This window comes from Stegodyphus dumicola, chromosome X1, assembly GCF_044657685.1.
Source record: "Stegodyphus dumicola isolate Sdum_Otavi_A_Nest chromosome X1, ASM4465768v1".
Taxonomy (NCBI): Eukaryota; Metazoa; Arthropoda; class Arachnida; order Araneae; family Eresidae; genus Stegodyphus; species Stegodyphus dumicola.
The window spans coordinates 187,817,574-187,831,731 of NC_140780.1; positions in this window are offsets into that span (position 1 = coordinate 187,817,574).

Here is a 14,158-nt window from a genome sequence, read left to right on the forward strand (position 1 = left end):
AACTATAGGTTTATTACTGCACTCGTGCTTGTCAGTTATATCAAATGCTGCCGATAAGAATTCAAATTTTAACTTTGTAGAGACATTATGTTATATGGAAGCAGGAGAGATAAAAAATCAGCAACGCCTTCGCCGGGACTCGAACCACGGGCCTCTCGAATACGTTCCGAGCGTGTTGACCACTACACTACGAAGGCATGCTAAGAAGGCGGGAGAAATACCTTATATACTCCCCCTTTTAAAGGGAGACTGGGGATTAGGGGACCCAATCGCCAAATACTGGGGGGGGAGAATTATCATACACCCCCTTTTGGTTCGGGCGCCACTGTAGAGATATTAGGTTATTTCGAAGCAGGAAAGATGAAAAATATTCAACGCCTTCGCCGGCACTCGAACCATGGGCTTCTCGTATACGCGCCGAGCGTGCTGACCACTACTTTACGAAGGCATTCTAAGAAGGCGGGAGAAATACCTTATAACTTCAGATGCGTATTACATTAAGATCTATATGACAACTAGAATTGCATTACTTAAATTAATACGGATAACAAAAGAGCGAAATCTAAATTAAAAAGCTGAACAGCTTTGAGAAATTTTAGAATTTCATTATTGAAAAAAAAAAAAAAAAAAGTGTGAATTGAGTTTCACTCTTCTAATCAAGAAGGTAATTCTATATTTCTTAACCGAAATATTTCATCAAACTGAAATGTAAAATAATAATAGTAATAAATAACTTCATATTTCGTATCAAATGATAAAAATTACGGCGAAATTTTTTTAAAACATTTGTTGCATCTAAAATTTTACGGGTTTATGTAATTATTTATTCTAGAAGTCGCCTAGATGATTTAGATGTATTCTAGAAGATTTAGATGTATGTAAATGCATAAACCTCGAATTTTGTCATTTAAAATGGAAATAATTTTTTTAATTTCATTTTATTAGTCTTTATTTTTGTTTTGAAGTTTTTTCTTCTACTATTTTAGTATAGAAACTAAGTAATAATAGTCTCATCATATGTATAGTATATAGATAAAATATACCATTTGATAGTGCTTAATTCTTATACGAGTGCCTTGCATGAAGTTTCATTCAAATGCGTTAACCTTGTTAGACTTAATAAACATGATGTTGACAAAAGGAGAATTGATATAGACCTATTAAAGAGTTGAAAATTATTTTTTTTTTTCTAAAATATTGCAAATATATTTGATTATTTATCCATAAAAATGTTACACCCATAAAAATATACAGACATATTTTAGAAAATACACACACACAAATATTTATATACATATAATTCATACATACATATACGTGTATTATTATTATTTTTTAAAATACATGTCTGTGTTTGAATTTCTACCCTACGTATAATGTCTATTCACATTTTGAGCATTCCAATGCGTCGATCTTGAACAAAATTCTGAAATTCATTTTCTCCAAATCTGTATCAAATTTTGCGTGAAAGAAAATTTAACGCCGAAGTCCAAGACGAATGCTCATTACTATAAAAATATGGTTCCACAATACATTGTCTGTAAAATATCAACAATTTTATAAGCAGAAGCTAATGTGTATTTACCTTGTAAATGAGAGTTTAAAATACAAGTTATTTCTTTCTTGACGTAGCGTGTACAGACTATTCGGTTTCCTGAAAGCAGAAGTCAAATGTGTAGAGTATTCCAGTTGCTAGCTGGATATGTTAACATAATTACACTACGAATGCGGTAGTTCTTCACAATGCTAAGGAATTACCTTGAAAGTAATTTGACTTAAATCCATCAAAATTTTATTCGCTAACGTAATTCTATCTATAATGTTTCAAAATTTAAAGTTCTGGATTTAAATTCAATATTTGATGCGCTAATTTTGGTTCTGTTTTATCACTGACAGTAGAACAAAACCTACATCAGAGCAAGTAAACTCTGTTTTCCCTCTTCTAAAACATTAACTAGCGTACTTTCGTTACACTTTCTTTAAACATAATAAACTGATTCCACTTATTTGCAACAGTAAACAAAAGACAGAATACTGATCATGAGATAGATATGTTAAAGAATAAAAATATCCATTAATATTACTTTTTAGCAACTTCTTATATATATAGCCTTCAAATAACAGTTTAATTTCAGCAAGCTTTCAGTTTGTGTTGCTTTCATGACGTGCGTGATGATTACAAGATGCACATTCGAGGTCATATGAAGTTCAAGGTTTGCTTACCTGTCCAGATTTCCCTAACTGACTATTCAGGGACTCAGTATTGCAAATGGAAATGGAGATAATGGAACAAAGAACCCTAAGGGACTATTCCAGTCTTCTCACATATCCTCTTTCTCCCTTCCCCCTAAGAATAGCAGACAAAGAGAATGACATTGCTTTAGAAGGAAGGAACATTTAACAGAAATATTAGTGTGGTTTTTCCAATTGTGTGAATAATCCAAGCTTATTAGATGAAGATTTAGACAAGCTTAGAATCACGGGAAAATGTTATCAAGATCAGAGTAAGTACAGAATGAGTAAGCATTCTCTCTGTCAGCAAACAGGGGCTTATCAGAGGGGGGCAAGTGCTCACGGGCGCAGCATGCAGTGAGCGCCAAACTGATGTTAGGAATTTTTAGAATGAAATGTTTCCCACTTTTGGGAATTCGGAGTGGAGCAAGATCTTCAATTATCCCCGGGCACTAAAAACCCTAGCTACAGCTCTGCCAACAAACAAATTTTTTTATACTTATCTGTTGCTCCGACTTTAAAAAAAAAAAAAAAAAAAAAAAAAAAAAAAGTAGGTGGGGGAGGTTTGTAATTGGGGGGAATTTTATCTATCGTAATTTAACATGTAGATTTATAAACAGTTCAAGTGTATGCTAATTTACAGCTTACTACTTGTAAAAGCATTTAATTTTCCAGTTTAACTTCTGACCTAGATAACCCACTTCTATTATTGTATCTCTTTTTTTCCAACAAACTAACGTGACAGGGGGGAGGGGAAGAAGCATTAGCCTCGTTCTAATATCTAAAGAAAATAATACAAATAACTTTTAAAATGATTTGAGTAATTTATATAAACATTTTATTCCTGAGACTCAGAAATTCACAAAAATGTATTATAATAAATTCGAAGGAATAATAACAAGTATTTAAAAGTATTTCAAAGGAAATAATAAGAAATAATAAACTTCTCTTTCAAAGGAAATAATAACTTCTCTTGCAAAGAGAGCAAGTAAAATAAACCAAATAAAGTTCCTCCCCTTTTGTTAATTTATTTTGTTTATTTATTTATTTTAATGTCCTATGTATAATGCTGGCTCGTAAAATCTCTTGTTCCCGTTGAATAAATACACATTTCAAGTACTAAAATTTACAAATTCATTACGGGATGCTTTCTCTGTTCACATAATCCAATCAATTCAATGTATAAACCGTGGGGCCAGCCCACAAAAGGACGAGTAGATTAAAAGCCTTGAATATTTCTAATTTGCTTCAACGAACAGACCGGCTGTATGAATTTCCGTGTTTTTCTCTTCTGCAAAATTAAATACTAGCCAGTTTCCTTTAGAAAGTTTTCCTGATGACCCCTCGATTAATCAATTAATCTGTTGAATATGCTAAATGTCTATCACCATTGTATTTAATTTGTACTTTCTATGTATATTGCGTTGGCCGACATGTCGCCTTTTCCTAATGCTTTCCATTAAAACGCCTAGCGCTTTTATTAAAATCTATGGAGATTTAAGAATAAATAGTAAAAAATTCTCAGATAATTGCCCCAGTTCATTGCGCGATCTTACATTAGTGTATTATTTCTGACTATCAGTTCTTATTACAATGCCTGAAATACTTAAATGCAAAGACATGCTTAATAGAACAACTAAATACACAAGGCTGTCAAGTGGGGGAATAAAGAGTAAGCAAAGTTTGTAATAGTTATACAGTAAGACACCGCTTAACGCGGGGTATACGTTCCATCAAAATAGAGAGTAATATGAAACAGTGTTAAACAAGGTTATCTCATCATGTAAATAATGGGGTTAGGGGAAGATGGGTAGAAAATTTGTCAGGTATTTTACCATTAAATTTATTATGTTTTTATAACTATAAAACAAACATTTATTTCTTACAAATATAAAAACATAATAAACGAATATACGTATAAAAATAAATAAAATTCTAAATCAGTACGTTTACATTTCAGATCATTCAGTCTCTTCTGTATTTCCAATTTTCTGCCTTTTTATCAATAATAAGTTGCGTTTTCCTTTTGCGCTCTGTAAGAAGTTGTTGGTAAGTGAATAAGGCATCCATAACACCCCGTCTTGCCTTTGAACTCCTGTCAAAATTTGGGTCATTTTTAATAAATTAGTCCATAATTTCTGTTATAGTGGTCAAACTGGCTTTTAGAAACGCTGTTGAAAGTTCTTTTGGCACTTCTTCAAAATCACTACTTTAAATTTTTTGTGTTCTTCTTGGTTCACTAAGTCCTTGAACTCATCATTAGAAAGACTTGCTGCTGTTTCTTGCACTATTTCTTCGACATCTTTCACATTTACCTCATCTAAACCGGTTTGTTTCGCTAATTCCGCTATTAATAGTAAAATGGTTTACATTGCGTGTATGGAACCTTTCCTTCTTCACTTAGACGTTCTTTGGCCTAACCCTGCGTGCAATTTCGGGGAATCTCACAATTCAAATAAAAGAGCGTTAAATCGAAACAGCGTTAAGCGGGGTCTTACTGTATATACTTTCTTAAAAAAAAGGAGAGAGAATTTAGAATAGTTATATTACCGGCAACAAGTTCAAAAAGAATTCGTAATTTTACTGGACACTAAAGATGTCAGTTTTTTAATCCCCTTCCCCTATTTTCAGGAATAAGTGAGAGCAGCTTATCATTTAACTCCAAATTAAGCTTCAAACCTAAGATTGTATTTTTGCTGTATATAAAGAAATATTTGCAGATTCAAAGATAACAGAAAGCGATAGAAAAACAGAAAAAACAATACATACATAAAGTTTTCACTGCTGGATAATATTATTGAAAGTACGGGTGGAACTTTACGCTTTGATTAAAATGCATTTATAATGAATACATATATTTGTAACACTATGTTTTCCCCCTTTTACGGGGGGGGAATAATAGTTCACTGAGGTGAGTTCGTATTTTAATTCAAAATTTGCATCCCCTGTGGTTAAAATAGATTGCATATCGATGCATCGATAAATGTTGATCTGTGATGCTATTTTATGTATATAATTTTTTAAATATCTAGAGACAAGTAAGGCCAAGTAATGATATAAGCCCATAAAAATATGCTTTTAACAGAGAACGTTTATTTCTAGAAAAGCATATACGAAATTCCTATTAGTTTCATCTCTTGACATTTACATTTTATCATATGGTCGAATTGCTGATAAATCACAACCAATTGAAGCTTAGGCGGAAGTTATTCAGTCAAACAATCAAATGCGTTCTGAAGTATAGAAATTTTTTTCTTTCTTTTCTTTTTAATCCTTCTTCCATCTTTGTCTGTAAAGAGTTGCTGGATTTGCATCTGCTTTCGTGTAATAATTTTCTAACCACAGAAAGAGTATAAACGTACTTTGTGTACCAGAATGAAAGAATTATCCATCTCTTGCCACTGATTAAAACTTTGTATTTCAAATACTTATAAGTACACTGCTGGCCACTGTAAATGCAACACCCTGAAGGAAGCATGCAAATAACATGAAATTTACAACATACATCAGCGGAAGTGAGATATGGAAATAATTTGAATTTCAGCGCAAACAAACATCACGCACGCCTGTGGCGCCACTTAAAAGCACTATTTAAGGCTTGGCGTTTTCGACGATTTCAAGTTCGGCAATTGTGTTTTTCTTGTGGCTTTAAAAAAAAAAAAAAAAAAAAAAAAAAATCAATTATGCTTCGTAGTAAACAGCGATCATCGTTTGATTAAGTATCCGAGTTCGACACAAGGATAGTGGCCTACAGAGAGTGTGGATTATCTTTCAGGGAAATCGGTAGTCGTGTTGGACGAAACCAAACAACTGTAATGCGGATATGTGACCGTTGGATGCAGGAGGGTAGGACGGACCGACGTGTTCGATCGCCTCCACCTCAGTGCACACTTCACATGATGACATGAACATTGTGCGCATGGCAGTGACGGATCGCTCAGTCACATCACGAACCATAGCACAGCACATTCAGTCTGTAACGCATCATCCAGTGTCTGCGCGTACCATTTGACGCCGTTTACAGCAGAGTGATCTGTCCGCAAGACGTCCATTGCTTCGTCTACCCTTGACGCAGAACCACAGACGTCTCCGCCGCCAATGGTGCGATGAAAGAAGGATGTGGACGGCAGAACGGAATGAAATTGTCTTTACTGGCGAGTCACGCTTCTGTCTGCAACACCACGATGGTCGGAATCGAGTCTGGAGACACCGTGGAGAGAGGACGCTGAACAGCTGCGTTATGCACCACTGGTTCTGCACCGGGTATTATGGTATGGGGCAGTATTGGCTATCACTCTCGCACTCCTCTAGTACGCATTGCCGGTACTTTAAACAGCCAGCGCTACATCTCCGAGGTGTTGAAGCCAGTTGTTCTTCCTTACCTTCAGGGCTTGCCTACAGACATATTTCAACAGGATAATGCGCGACCACACCACAATGTCCAAGGGTTCTTCGTTAATCGCCAGATTGAATTGTTTCCCTAGCCGGCTCGCTCTCCGGATCTTTCGCCGATAGATAACATGTGGTCCATGGTTGCTGAACGATTGACCCAGATTACATCCCAAGCTTCCACACCAGATCAACTTTGGCAACGTGTTTAAGCTGCTTCGTCTGCTGTACCCCCAAGAACACATCCAAAGTCTCTTTGAATCAATGCCGAGGCGTGTGGCAGTGGTGATCTCCAACAATGGGCGGCTACTCTGGCTACTGATTCTGGAAGGAACCACACTTCACAGAAGTCTATAAATTTAGTCATTTGATACTTGGTCAACATGTTACCTACTAAATAAATTTTGTTGTGATATCTCTTGACTTTCTTGGTGTTGCAATTTGGGTGGCCAGCAGTATATATCTTTGAAATGAAGTAAAAAAGGAATTTTTTATCACAAAAACATTTTAGCTGCACTACTTATTCTAAACTCAAGAGACATTAAAAATTTGAAGAGGGTATATTTGGTCTTTACGGATCTCTACAGTAACACATGGGCTTTGCCTTTATTAGATTACAATATGCGAATTCTATCTATTAGGTTTATTTTACATTTGTGTTTGAAAATTTTATTTCAAACACAATATATGTACCTATATTCTAATATAAACTATATGTACCTATATTCAGAACTTAAATTTTCCGTTTTACCTCTTCAGATGTTAATTTTGCTCACTTAAATAATCCTTTTTAAATTCGCCTAGTTTGCTTAAATTAAAATTCATAAATACTAGAAAATTCACGAACGAGTTATTTAGCGTAGTAAAAAATTTTCTGTTTTGTCAGACGTACCACGTTATTTTAACGAAAATTCCCTTAATGAAATTTCAGTATCCAATATCTTCTAAAATAAATCTTCTCGTGCTTTGGCTGTGCTATGTAGTTAATGTAACTTAAAGCTATATGAGACTGAAGCATAAAAATCGCATATTTTTTTCATTTTCGCCTAATTTAAATTCGCAACTTTTTAGTACTTTCTGTCTCTAAAGTTGGCTTACATTATTAATTTTAATTCAAAGTCTGAATGCAGGGAATTATTATATGAATAATTTTGAATAATATTCAAAGGTTATATCTTGATTTATACTAGAGTGTTACTTCGAATTTTCCCCATATTTTTAAGATGAAAAGTTAGGCCGCGACTTAAATTCAAAGCGAATATTTTAACATCTTATTCCCTATTAAACTTTTTTAAATCAATAAATTACCAAAAACTTTTCTTTAAAGTTTGCATTACTAATGATTTAAGTGATCCTGAATATGATGAGTTCTGGTGCAATGTGGAAGATGAGAATTCAAGCTCTGAAAGGGAAGATATCAAAAGGAGTAGTATATCGGAAAAAGATTCTTTATAAATTTGATAGCTTGTACTATTTACAAGTGTATGTATTTAAATAAATAAATACATTTCTTGTTTTTCAATAAAACCATTTTCAATATTCCTGACAAGTAATCAGAAATAATCATATCAAAATATAATATATCATAAATACTTTTCGAGATTAAAATCCTACTGTGGCTTAAAAGGGAAGAAATACTGTTAGTATTAATTTATCAATTTAATTCTCAGGAAGTTGTGATTTTCTGAATAAAATGTCAATACCTCTTTGTACGATTCTGGATATAATTGTGGTCCGTTAGTCAGTCTTTAAATAAATTTTCACTGCGCATTCTTTGTTAAGACACTAAGAAGTAAATTATTTCACATCGATGCAAATATTGACAATTATACTGTGGAGACATTAGGTTAATTGGAAGCAGGAGAGATATATGGTCACTTTACTTAACCTGTTCCGCCAAACTGAGTTAATGGCACTACAGGGTTAGGAAGTTATCCTATTCATTGCTAGCAATCTGACGGTTAGGCCGCCTTTCTACATTTTACTTTAATCTGTAGTTTCTTGGATATAATTATTTTCATTCACTTGCTTCATTATCTCTAAGATGCCCTTGTTGCAGTAATAGTCCGTGAACAGTCTATTCACAGGATATGTGATGTAGTCGGAAGGAAAGAACTGCTGTCGAAGGTGCTCTGTCAGAGGGCAGGAGAGCAGGTAATGAAGTGCGTCCGCGTCTTCCCCGCGAAAACCGCAAGAACAGTTGACGTCCCGTCTGAGGAAACGTCTGTAATACGCTGGGAATTTCCCGTGGTTGGTACAGGCTTGGAGGAAGAGTCGGTTGCATTTCAGCCTCTTGAGAGAAGGTATTGGGAAGATGTTGTAAGTAAATCTTCCTGTCTCTTCTTCCTGCCATCGTGATGCCCATGTCTCTTGAAATGCTGTCTTGAGGAGCCTTTTTGCAACTTCTGCGGAAAGCGGAACTTCCTTGTCAATTTCTGGTTTAAGAGCTGCAGTCTTAGCTAGTTCATCCGCTCGTTCATTGCCTTTCTGCCCGGTATGTCCTTTTATCCAGTTGATCTTTAAAGGTATGGAAGAGCCTAACGTCAAGAAGATCTCTCTAAGTGCTGCCGTGTGTGGATGTTTTGGAGGAAAGGAATTCAGCGCATTCAGAACGCTCATGCTATCTGTGAAGAATGAAGTGTGAGCTGCTGGTTGTGTACCTAACCATAGTGCTGCTTCTTTGAGTGCTAGGGACTCGGCTTGGAAGACTGAAGCATGATCGCTTAGACGGAATTGTGCTTGATAAATTTCTTCATTGTTCGAAAAGACCGTGAACGCTGCCCCTACTCGTCCTGAAATTTTTGAACCGTCAGAAAAAATCTCTCTTTGTTGTCCTGAGGGTGGCGATTTGCACCAGGAAAGGATGGGTAGATCTCCTGGGTGTAAGTTAGGGGAATCTTGGAAGCTTTCTATGCTGGCATATGATAGATGTAAATCTTTTTTAGTGTGAAGGTCCTCTTTGTAATGTAGAAGTCGATAGATTGATCTTTCTAATTCTGCTTTTAGGTCGAGTGGGAGCGTGCCAGCTAAGACCTGAAGTGCTGCGGTTGATGTGGTGCTATACGCACTGGTGATTTTTAACAGGATTACTCGCTGTATTTGATGTAGTTTTTGACATATTCTTGCTGTGCCATTCATCCAGACTGGGCAGCCGTAGAGGATCATGCGTTCAATTGCATTAAGGTATAGATGTTTTAACAGGCGCCCCTTTTGGCTCCACTTGTCTGTGATTATCCTGTTTAGTTTATTGATGATTCGATGCGTCTTATCTCGGACTTCCGTAAGATGTGATACCCACGTGAGCTTCTTATCAAGCGTGAATCCGAGGTATTTAATGGTATTCTGGCGTCGCAATGGATGCCCTTCCCACTTTATGCGTGGTGGATTCGCGTCTATTTTTGAACTTTTTGGAAAGACTATCATCTGTGTCTTTTCAATACTGAAACACAGTTTGTTGTCTTGACTCCATTTTGCAAGCAATTTGAGTGCTGCGTCTGCTTTACGCTCTATTGTTGTCCTATTGCCACCGTCTATTATGAGTATAATATCGTCGGCGTAAGCTTGTATCTTGGCATTGTCTCCAAAGTTGATGTTCAGCGCTGAGTCTGCAATTATGTTCCACAAGATGGGTCCGATATTAGACCCCTGTGGGGCTCCTTTGTGGTAATTCATCGTGATATTTAAGCCATCGCTTTTGTAGGTCACTTGACGTTCTGTGAGGTAGCTTGCGATCAGTTGGTAAAGATTCTTTGGACATCGCAGGTCTTTTAGTTTTGTTTTGAGCGCTGGCCACCATAGTTTATTGAATGCGGAAGCTACGTCAAGCGATATTATACACGTATGGAGGTTATTTTGTCTGTTATTTAAGATGATGTCTTGAACACGGTTGAGGGCGTCGGTGGTGCTCCGCCCTTTAGTAAACCCGAATTGGGCGGGGTTTAGTAGTTTGTTTTTGACCAGGTAATACGTTAATCTCTGCGTAAGCATCTTGTCAAGGACCTTGCCCCACGCTGAGAGTAAGCAGATAGGTCTGTAAGAACTGGGCATGGACTTTGGTTTTCCCTCTTTCTGGAACAATACTAGCTCTGCGTTTTTCCATTCCTTTGGAAAATAACCTAATTCAAGGCACTTGTTAAAGAGTGCTAGAATTTGTTTGTCGTCCGCGAGCCTAAGCTCTTCAATGGTTTCAATCGTGAGGCCATCCAGCCCAGGAGCTTTACCTCGGCGTGTTGAGTTTATCGTACGTTGCATTTCTTCGAGTGTGAACGGCTGATCGTCTTCCGAGTTTGGAATCTCGGTTGATTGGGAACGAATATCTGCATGGTATGTAGAGTCCTCGTTGGGGTCGTCTTCTGGAAAATGGAACCTCATGATTTCTCTAATTGTATCCTCAATTGTGTTCGTCATTGTGCCATCTTCTTTTTGAACTGAACCTATCTGTAATGGATCCATGCTCTTCCCTTTAGCTAGATCGAAGTATGTTCCGAACGGAGAGCTAACAGTGATTTTGTTCCATGTCATGTCCCATGCTTTTTTCTTTTCTTTATACATCTTTTGCCGGTACTGTGCACGTACCCTCTGGTAAAGCAGCCTGTTATGGGTCCTTTCATCTCCAGTTGTTTTTTGGAATCTTTTCCTTGTTGCTCTGACCTTTTTCCTGAGAATAGTGAGATCTTTTGTCCACCATGGACAGGTGCGCGATCTTGGTTTCGAGTTATGTGAGAGAACTGTTCTTTGATAGATCTCGTGAAGACTAGTGGTAACTTCTCTTACATATTTATCGATTTCTTCGATAGTTGTCAGATTTCTAGGGTCTGCTAAAGATTTTGAGATATACCTTTTGAAACTTAGCCAGTCGGTATGTCGTACATTGATTTTCGATCTTCTCCATGTTGGGTAATGAATGCTGGAGATGTCAAAATAGATATTATTATGATCGCTATTGTTTGCTTCGTCCGTTACCTTCCAATTATCGATCCGGATTCTGTCTCTGCTTATGATAAGTGTGAGGTCAATCCAGCTGTTACCACTTACTCCTGCGAAGGTTGGAGTATCCCCTATTTCATTGACTATCGATAGTCCAGTGCTGGCAATGAATTCGCATACTTTGAGGCCTCGTGTGTCCGTATTATGTGAGCCCCATAGGGGACTTTTGGCATTGAAATCTCCGGTAATTATTGTAGTCATGTTGCTATTGTCCTGCATAAATCTTTCTAGGGTTGTCAGGATTGGTGCAATATCTCGCGATGGAGGACAGTATACCGTGATTAGTATAAATCTTGAGTCACTGCCTATTGCAAGCGCTATAATCTCCGGAGAGCTGAAAAGTTCCAGAACTGGGAGATTTGAGTCCGCTATAATCACTGCAGTTATTGCGTCTGTTCGAGTGTAGAACTTCCTATATTTTGTGGGGAATCCGTACAGTTTGTTCTGTACTGTGTACGGTTCCTGGATACATGCTACTTTGAGTTTGTCGTTTTGTTCAAAATTTATCTTTAAGTTTTCTGTTGCACTCCTGGAGTGCTTAAGATTAATCTGGATTATTTGGATACTATCCATAATTTGTTCGTTGTTTTAATCTTTCGAGCTCTTTTAGGTAGCATGGGCATTTCTTATCTCGGCTATCATGTTGGGCATCGAGGCCTGTATTATATCGTTTATTCACCTTTGTGCAGTTGACACAGCTGACTGCTTTTTGGTCACAGTTGGTCTTCTCGTGGTGTGTGGAGCCGCATCCGGCACAGACTTTATCTTCCTTGCAATATTTTGCTGGGTGGTTATACCCAAGGCATTTGACACATTGCGAAACCTTTATAAACTCCCTTACGTTATATCTTGACCATTGTATGTTCAACTTCTTCGTTTTCATAAGGATCTTGAAAGCTACTGGGTCTATAGATAGAACCCAGTGCTGTCCAAAGCGGGCCTTCATGGCGAACAGAATCTCTATTTCACTTTCTGCTAGGTCGGTGTTCTGTATTTTAATGAAGTTTACTATCTCGTCTTTATTAATGTTCTCGTTGACATTGTAGACTATTATTCTGGGGTTTCTTTTTTGTGGATGTTTCGTCTCCACTACGTCCTTCAGCTTCCGATTTTCATTTATGGCCTCTTCAAGTATTGCCAGTTCTTCCTTTTTCGTAACTTCTACTAGGAGCCCTCCTTTGTTAACTCTCTTTATATTCTTGACGCCTACTTTGAGTTTTCCTGGATCTATGTACTTCACCAGCTTCTCCTTTACCTCGTCGGATGTACTACCCTCAGTCTTAGGATAGACTAGTAATACATGCTCTGTCTCTTGCCGTGATCTTGATTGTGATCGTCTAGATCTAGAACTACTTCTGGATGGCCGTCGAGATCTTGCAACTTCTGCAAAAGACAGCTTTTGAGTGGCGACTATTCCTTGGATGTATGTCTCTATATTCTTAGTTTGTTCAATTTGTCCTTCCAAATTGGCAATTTTGTAACTCTGCTTCGAGACTATTCTTAACATATGGTCAAAGAAACCTCGTATCTTTCTGTTTGCTTTTGTGGAAATGTCGTCTCTATTTAAATATCCAATTAGATTAGTATAGCACTCTGAAGCCTCTTGATACTCTGTACTGGCATCTACCAAAGTTATATCAACGTCTAGCTGTCGTGTACTGCTCTGTTTCTGTGTCTTATCTATTATTGGAGCACTGGCCGACTGCGTCTCATTGTCGGGGCGTTGCCCCTTAGGCTCTTTATTTTTTGGACGAACCATCTCACTTTGTGTTTAGCAGAATTTTTTAAGCAGAAATTTGAATTATCTGACGGAAATTAAACAAATCGACCAACGGGCATGAAGACTTCAAAAATCGATGCACCAAAAAGTTCGATCTACCCCTCTCGGCAGGCAGAAAGTCTTTTGTAGATGGTGCACCAAATTCGTGGTGTCAACACATATCCGCCACACTAAGCCTAACGCTTACTCAGAATTACAAATGCATATAACATTTTTCATACATGTACCAAAATCACAATTTTCAAAAAAATAGGTAGAGAAACAGATATAAAATCCTATTTTGTACTCAAAAGTTATTAGCACAGTATATAAAAGCCTTGAGAGACAATGCTTACTCAGGATATGCAAATGAGGGCGGCGGACAGCAACAATTTTAAAAGTCTTCCTATCCTCGGAGATTTCCCTTCTTCGCAGAGAAACACCACAAATATCGCAACCGGAACTAGTAATCCATGGAAGAATCACATTTTCACAAACACAAGTGGTATAATTACCAAGATTTTAGCACTTTTAACGGAGCACACAAAAACACAACCAATATGGCCGCTGACATGCGCAGAACCCCAAGCAGGAGAGATGAAAAATGAGCAACGCCCTCGCCAGGAATCAAGCTATGAACCTCTGGAATACGCACCCAGCGTGCAGACCACTACACCACGAAGGCACGCTAAGAAAGCAGGAGAAATACTTTACAATATAAGCATATTAATTCATAAAAGCTCTTTTTTTTGTACCCTTTAGTGCATGCCTCTTTTCCATTCACATTCAAAA